The following is a 9,067-nucleotide window of genomic DNA, read 5'->3' on the forward strand; positions in this document are numbered from 1 at the left end:
TTCCTGAATTCAAATCCGACCTTAGACACTAACTATACCATCTTGGAAAAGTCACCTAATTCTATTAGCCTTAGTTTACTTCTCTGTAAAATGAGCTGGAGAAGGAAATGACAAATGATTCCATTATCTTTGCAGAAGAACAGGGTCATGGAGTATTGAACACCACTGAAACAATTCAACAACAACAACAAAAGAGTATAGGAAGGGTACTGATTATTATAGGGACTATAAAGATAAAATGGAGACAGGTTTTGAAGAGATTTAAGGGCCAAATAGAGGAGTTCATATTTAATCCTAGAAACAATAGGGAACCACCATTGTCTGCTGAAGAGTGAGAATTGGAGTGACATCTACTTTAGTAAAATTACTTTGGCAATTGTAGAGAGAGCAGGCACTTGAGGTAGGGAGACTATCCTAGAAGGCTATTACAGTAGTACAGATGAGAGATACTGAGTGCCTCTGTGAGCTGAGAGAGGGGCTTTATGCAGAAGAGGCTTAAAAAGTACCGTACAAGTACTGTCTAACAGCTTCATTGTTCTTCCTGATGGCTCACCAAGATATTTTCTGCTGTAATCACAGCATTGTAGTTCTGTCTTCAGTGACAAGTTGAGAACAGATGGTCATCAACTTTTCCATAAAACATTCTTATGCACACTTGAAGATGCTACAGTAGCAGGTATGTTGTGTCCCCTTCCCCTATTTCCCCCCCAGGATTAACAATCATTCATCAATACCTTTTAGGTTCTGGTTGAACCAAGTTGTCACAATGCCCCCTGTCATCAAAGCCTTAAGGGGAATAAAACTCCTCTACCCCTGCGACTAGTCCTTTTTTCCTCTTTAAAATTTTTGTAATAGTATTTTATTTTTACAGATACACATAATTTTCAGTATTCATTTTTTACAAGTCTTTTCATTCCAAATTTTTCTCCCTTCCTCTCTTACCTTCCTATTACTCAAGACAACAACCAATCTGATATAGGTTAAATATATACAATCCTTTTAAATAAATACATTTCCATATTTGTCATATTGTGCAAGAAAAGTCAGACCCAACAGGAAAAAAACACAAGAAAGAAAACAAATAAACAAACAAAAAAGGTGAAAATACTATGCTTTGATTCACATTCAGTTCCCATGAGACTTCTGTGGTGTCGATGGCACTTTCGATCTCAAGTCTATTGGAATTACCCCAATTTACTTCAATGCTGAGAAGAGCCAAGTCCATCTCAGTTGATCATCACATGTATACAATGTTCTCTTGGTTCTGCTTACTTTGTGCAGAACTCTCTTGATATCACGTGTACAGGCAGGAAGAAGGTCCCCAAACATTCTCGAACAGGACAGACCCAGGAAAGAAGATCAACATAGTTTCCCTTTCCTCCTTTGAGATTCTCTGTTTCATTAGTTTAAAAATGCTTCTTTTCTCCATGAATTGCTAGATATTTCTCTAGTTATTGAAGTCTATTTTTAACTTGCATTTGTTTAAGTTGAATCACAATTGCCTCTCTCCAACCTGTAGATGGTCCCAGAAGGGGACACTAAGGGGACCTGAAACCTGATGTTTCAGGTGCCACATTGAATATCCCTACACACTGCCCAATTGCCTAGTTTTCTATGTTTCCCTAAAACCTCTTTTCAGGCCCATGGGAGATTCCTTGATCCTGTATCAGTCCCTCTGCTCTCATCCATTATACCTCAGGGATCCTTTGTGCTGTAGGATTGCTCTTATTTATTTTAGTAAAACAAAAGTTAAAAATAAAAATCAATAAACATCAGATTATCAAGGGAGGATTAATTCAACCTTTGTAAATGCTAATGAGATTTGAAACACCAGTCATCAGGGCAAAAGATTAATATCATTCTGAATAAATCTAGTAGAGGGATCTGCTGGGGCTTCATTTGAGGGGATGACTCCCCATATGAAAGTGCCCTGTCTCCTCTTGACCTTTTAAATCTATCTGGCTTGTTTTATTCTGAACCCTGGCCTATCGTCTCACCAAGTTCTTGGACCAGAGCATTGCTATTGAAGGTTGAACCAGGTTCCAGGAATTGGGGTCTTCCTGAATCAAGTGAGGTTGCTAAAATGCTGGGAGTTCCATAGGGAACAATTGGGCACGTGCCTTTTATGTTAGGTTCTCTTAGAGGAGAGAGAGAGAGAGGGAGAGAGAGAGAGAGAGAGAGAGAGAGAGAGAGAAAGGAGATCAGGTTTCTGGGCATTCTGGGCAACACAGGCATTTCCTCTAACCTGCTTTGGGAAATTCTTCCAGACCTGATTGTCAAAGTGTATAAGAGCTAATCATTTGGTCAATTTTCAGTTATTCAATTCAACAAGTGTTTATTGAATATCTACTGTGCTCAAGGCATTATGCTAGGTGCAGGGATGGCAGAGGTGAATAATATCATCTTTGCTTATAAGTAGCTTAAAATTGAATTGGTAAGGAAAGATAAGTACATTAATGTTTAATATATATTGGAAAATAATATTTAATACATATTAGAATAGAAGTGAGCTGGAGAGATCTAAAGAAGGACAGATCACATTTATCTGGGGGATCTGGAAAGACTTTATAAAGGAAGTAGCATTTGAATTAGGCATGAAAGGATAAAGAGAATCTCAGGTTAAAAGGGAGAGTGAGAGGAAGGGTACATTTCAGGTTTATGTATACATTACTTACCTCATTGATTTCACAAATGCAGGATTTTTAAAAATAAATTTTTATTGATAACTTTTGATGGAAAATTACCTAGATTTTACTCTCTTCTCCCTCTTTTTGTCCCCTCATAGAGAAAAAAATTTATATTGAATATTTTTTCTAAAAGAAAGAAAAGAAGAGGAAAAAAATTCAATAAAACCTAACAATACATTGAAAAAAATCTGACACCATAGGTGTCACACTGGTGTATCCTTAACTGCAAAGAAATAGAGGTAGATATCTTCCCATATGTCTTATTTGAGAAGAGGGGTACAAATTTGTTCTTTGCAACTTTAAAACATCAAATTTTTTATTCTTTTGTGGTGATGGGTTTTCCCTCTCTCCCCCATTTATGCTATTGTAGTTATTGTTTATATACTTTTCCTACTTCACCTCTCATCAGTTTCCGTAAGTCTTAGCATGTTTCTTTGTATTCGTCATGCTTGCTGTTTCTTATAGCATTGTAACATAACATATACATTGTTAAATTGTTGTAAAAAATGTAAAAAAAATACATTGTAACAAACATTGTTAAATTCATGTACCCCTTATTTAGCTATTCCCCTAAATAGAAGATGGTTTAATGTGAACAATTAGGTTTTTAAATATTGGACAAAGCTTATTTTTACAAGCTGAAGCTTGTAATTGTAATTTGTGAGCTTTGAAATTTGTAATTTCAAAATTGAAATTCAATTTTGAAATTCAATTGTAATTCAAAATTGAAAATTGTAATTTGTGAGCTTTGAAAAGCTCACAAATTAGCTTAAGGAAAGTTGGAAATCAAAGGCATAAACCCAGATCAAGAAAGTAATCAATGAGCCTGAATTGATTAAATGGCCATTTGATTTAAGATTTTATCAAAGTAGCTAACTCCTACCTTATCTTGACTCTAAACAATGGGAAGAACAGATTGGAAAATCTTATCACCTGCCTCCTATATGTTGCAGGGTAGTATAATATCCTAGCAAAGTCTTATTACCTTGCTCATAAAGTCCCAAAATAGTATAAAACACTAACAAAGGCAGGAAGGTGGGAAAAGGAGAGATGGATTCAGGGAAATCATTACTTGATCATAGAATTTATAGGAAGGATTAGAATAAAACAGGACTGGGAAGAAAGGCAGTAGAGGTGCTTGAATGCTCAAGGAGCATGACAAGGGGTTAGGACTTCATTACATAAGCAATAGGAAGCCACATAAGACTTTTGAACAAAAGCATGAAATAGTCACCCTTAGTTTTCAGTGACTCATGGAAACAGAACTAGGAACATGTAGACTTTTCAAAAGAAACCTTATATTTCATTTTGTGTGCCACCCCCACCCAGCATCCCACAAGTCTAGGACTCCTCAAAGGGAGTAAAATTGATGGGTTTTTCTTCTCCCTCTCCAGCTTACCTTCTGGGGGCAGGTGTGAACGATCAGAAGTGCTCTTAATATGAGGGGAGCCAGAGGGGGAAAAGGAATCAAAGAGAACCCTGGATAATCCTTAAATGGGATAATCAGACTTGGACAAAAGCATGGCGACTGTTCAGCAGTCACCTCCCCCACATCCCACTCTTGGGCTCTGCATATGTGTGAATGGGAAGAGCGGATGGGTTTCCCTCTTTATGTGCATATAGCAGTTATAATGTGTGGTGCCTGTATGCAATTTCTCTAACAACAGCAGGTTCTCAATACAGAGCAATACCACTTTGGCAGACCATTTACTGTGATAAGAAGGAAATACCCATGAATAGAGTTTTCTTTGCAAATCCTCTTTTTTGGCTCCAGACCTAGCTATGGATTTCCTCTGGGTAATAGATTTTAGTTCTTTTTCACTTTCTCCTTCTTACTCCTTTTGCTGTCACTGTGTAGTCTGCTTCTTGACAGCTTACACTCACCTACAGATGGATTTTTCTTCTGTGGTCCCGCAGCATATTTTATGTCATCCAATTCTTAAAAAAGCAGCCAGTATGTAAGGGTGTCCTGAAAGGTGGATAGTGTAGATGAAAGAGCTGTGAAACCTAATCTTTAGTTTTATTCTTTCTGTTTAAGTAGCTGTGAACAAGATCTTTCATCCTTTCATTAAGGTCTCAGTTTTCTAATCTATAAAATGGAGAGCTTTGAATAGGTGATCTCCAAAACCCATGCTATATTAAAGCTTAAGACTATATAAAGCTTATATTAAAGCTTAAGTACTTAGACTTTTGGGACATCCTGTATATTTATACCCTTAAGTGGTATGGTTTGAGGGGCACTGGGCAGATCTTGACAATCAGGACCTTCCTTACTGACACTTTAATGTCAATGATCTTTGATTCTTTTTCTATCCCATCTGAACAGAAAACCAAATGTCCTTTGGAAGAGGGAGTGTATTCACCTCTGGGCCTGAGGCAGATAAATGTGAGCTTATTAGAATCTCCAGAGTTTAAGGAATTTGCCGGTACAGTTATTCCTTCCACATTGTGACTTTCCCTGTCACAGTTTTGATATACTGTGAGTTGGCATAAGAAATTAAATGGGAATTTTTTGGAAGTTTTGTGGAAACTGTGGATTAAATGTGAAGGCAACAGATGACACAGAACCTATGACTAAATATTTAATACAAATTTTACAATAAGTTATTATAAACATCCTATAAAAGAAAGAGAACAAATCAGATATCTTCTCTGGTAGCCAAAAATTTTGTGCAGATTTTTCAGATAGCAGGAGCACCTTGCCCCTAAACACTATTATGTGGAAGGGGGGATTTGTTCCAGGTTGCCAATGTTCAGAAAGCATGCCTTATCTAATGGTTCTTTGCCAACCTTCTCTGCCCTTCCAAGAGTAGCAAACCTCTCTCTACTAGCCCAAGACCATGATTTATAGTCTTTTTCTTTTCCCCTGTTGACATGCCAGTTCCCAGTATTCCTTCCCTCCACTCTTGAGTATTGCCCAGGGCTGGAAATCATGCTGGGTTGGAGACATGACTGTATTCTCAGAATTGGGTGTGGGGCATTCTGTGCCTTCCCTAGCACTGTTTTTACATCCAACTCTACTTGTCACAAAGTCATTTGCAGAGCAATCAGGGTGAAAGCTAGCAATGTATCTGTTGAAGTGGGCTACTGATTCCTTCTCACAAGTGGATGAGCTTTTTTTACTGTGACTCCCCCATTCTCCCTCTCACTCCTCTTTCTTTGCAGTGACATCCTGAAGCCTTTACCTACAGGGCTTTATGCACATTGCATCTCAAAGTCTCTCTCCTTTTTTGCCCCACTCCTAAAGTAATTTTCTTAAGGGACAATAATTTCCCATTAATTCTCTGAACTCTGAACAATCACAATCCAAAGTAAGAAACTTGTGCTTTATGCTAACAGCAACGGAAAAGAGTTCATGCTTAATTAGGGACAGAAGAAACAGGTAAACAATGATTAGATGAGTAAGAAACAGGATCAAAAGGAAGGAATTGCTGAATCTTGAACATCAAGCCTTCTTCCCTGAGCTTTGCATCCGGGGGTGTTTAAGGAGGAGTACCTTTGGTGTGAAGGTTTGCTGGGTTCTTTCAGGGGCTGCTCATCCACCTTTGCTACATACCTGACACTCACCTAATCACCTGTGGTTCCGAGAAACTGTAGCGTGGACAGCAACCCATGTAAACCAGGTGAAGGATAGCCCAGGACTCAAACCTCATCAGTGTGTTTGGGGAATGTCTACCTCAAACATGCTAAGTATTCCTGCAGCAGAATGGGAAGATGGGACTAGTTTGTTCCAATGATTATGAAGGTGAATGAGGTGAAGTCTGTGGATCAGATTCATAGCTTAGAGTCTGATCAGACATGGAAAATGTCGAGATCATCCACTGCATCCCAGACTATCACCAGTCATCTTGGCTTTTGTCCTGCTGCTGGACTTGGATGGCTCTGGAAAAGAGAATGAGACTGATGACTTTGTGCAACTCTGCCTCATTTAAATCCAATTCACACACTAGGCAAGACCTGTAATGTCAATGGTCACCTTGAAAAACATAGGACAAATATCAACAATGTTTCCCTTAGAGTTGGAAGGATCTGAAGGACCTATTTCTATTCGCACTTTTCCATTCTACCCAAAGTATTGTAGGTTTATTGAGAGTGCAGGGATTACTTTCTTCCCTTTTTGGTGGGGGGATAAAGCTTGGTTTACCTCTTCTATCTTCCCTGGATGCTCTATTTAAAATGTAGAGGCTCTAGGCAAAAATAGTGAAGACAGAATCTACCTGGTGTAGGGTGCTGAGATTTTTCTCTGGAGGGCAAATATCTAGAGGGTGTGCATCCCACCTGAAGTCCTTAATAACTTAATTTGATTGAATTCATTCTATGATTCCCCCAGGGACCTTGAATGTTTGGGGGTGGGAGTAATAGTTAGGGGAAAAAAGAAATCTTAAAATTGGGAATAGGGTAAAGAAGGGGAGGAAAGGAGACTGAAGAAAAACTTCCTCTAAGATACAGTTTTGCTTTGGGCTATGTGACTTTTACTCACCCTTTACCCTCTCGTTATACTTCAAGATTTATTCCCATCACTACTTACTTTTTTTCCCTCCTAGTGATTGGTTTATAAGCATCTTGGGAGGCAATTGCCCCCTACCGATTACACTCCACTCCTCTCCCCAGGGGATTAGTCACTATGGTTGCAAATATTTCTGGGTGATGGCTTTGAAGGCTGCTTCTTAGATGATCCCTAAGGGACTTTCCACAAGCAGGATGCAATGTCTATTTTTCTCTGGAGAGTTCATAGCTCCGGGCTCTGAGATTTTGTGAATGGCAGTTTCCTGGAGAGTTATCACCTTGCTTGCCCATCACAACACTCACAGCTCTAACCTGTGTGTCATTTCCTGTGGATTTTGTATGTAGCTTATGAAAATGAGGAAATAACTTCCTTTTTCCTTTTTCTAGGTGTGAAAGTGTGAGAATCTCATTTTCCTGAAAGTTTCAAGAATTCTGCAAAGAGGCTAACTCTTTCGTTATTGATGGGCTAGCTAAATGCCCCATGTGGAGCATGTGGAGACAGTGAGAATAGAAGAGATGGCCTTAGTAGAACTATCCTGAGTCCTGACTTTAAGACTTGTGTAACCTAAGACTAGAATTTAGGTCCATTGGGAGATATGTATGGAAAAGATAGATGCTCTTTTTTTGGGAATCTGACTATTGGCTTACCATGGCCCTAACTCCTCCCAGAAGCTATGATGCTCCTGGTCAGTCACTCAGTCAACAAACATTTATTGTATAGTGACTACTATGTGCCAGGTACTATGCTAAGAGTGGGGGATACAAAGAAAGGTAAAAAAATATAGTCCTTGCTTTCAAGTAACTCACAGCTTGATGTGTTGACATGGCTGCTAGGGTGTGAAGAGCACGGTCCCTGAGCTAGAGACCGCTTTATTAATTCTCCTATTCAGAGAAATTGGCTCAGTTTGGGTTTAGCACATATCTCCAGTCTCTCTATTTATATGCATTACTGCCAATCAACCAGTTTTCTAGGTATGAAATTCTGTCACTAATAACCACTACCATCGTCAATGTAGGATGATGTCCCTTAAGTCCCTTAAGATCAGGGACTGGGTCCAATTTGTCTTTGTTTCGTCAATGCTTAGCATTGAATGTAACACCTAGGAGATGACTTAAAAATGTTTATTAACTGATTGATCACCTATTTGTGTGAGGGTGTTATTCTGAGTATTAAATCTTTGTACTTCTTAAGTTATTTTTATGCATTTCTATCCCATTTCCTTTATAAAACTATATAATTTTTGGAGATCAGAAAGATGTCTTTTATGTTCTTTTCTCTATCAAATAATACAGAACTTGGAGGAGAGGAGTGTCAGTAAATGGTTTGTAATCTCCTCTGACTAGAATAACCACAATGCCTATTTCTCTGTCTCTATCTCTCTTCCTTCCTGTTTCTGTCTCTGCCTCTCTTGGTTTCTGACTGTTTCAATCTCTTTCTGTCTTTTTCTCTCTATCTCTGTTTCTGTCTCTGTCTCTCTCTGTCTCTGTTTCTATCTTTGTCTCTTTCTCTCTGTCTCTGTCAGTCAGTCTCTATCTTTTTAAATCTGTCTCTGTCTTTGTGTTTCTGTTTCTGTTGTTCTCTCTGTCTCTGTCTCTGACTGTATGTCACTGACTTTGTATCTCTGTCTCTGACTGTCAATCTCTGTTTCAATCTCTCTCTGTCTCTGTCTCTGATTCTGGCACTGGTTCTGTCTGTCTCTCTGTCTCTCAGTCTCTGTCTCTGTCTCTATGTCTTGTCTATCTTAACCTCTCTCTGACTCTTCCCATTTTCTTCAGCCAAAACTTCATGTCTTTCCTTTTGCCTCTTCGCCCATCTTAGGGATCTACATCTTCTTGGGAGGAGGTATTTTGTATTTAAATACCTCTAGAAATGC

The sequence above is a fragment of the Sarcophilus harrisii genome, chromosome 3 (assembly GCF_902635505.1).
Source record: "Sarcophilus harrisii chromosome 3, mSarHar1.11, whole genome shotgun sequence".
NCBI classification, from domain to species: Eukaryota; Metazoa; Chordata; class Mammalia; order Dasyuromorphia; family Dasyuridae; genus Sarcophilus; species Sarcophilus harrisii.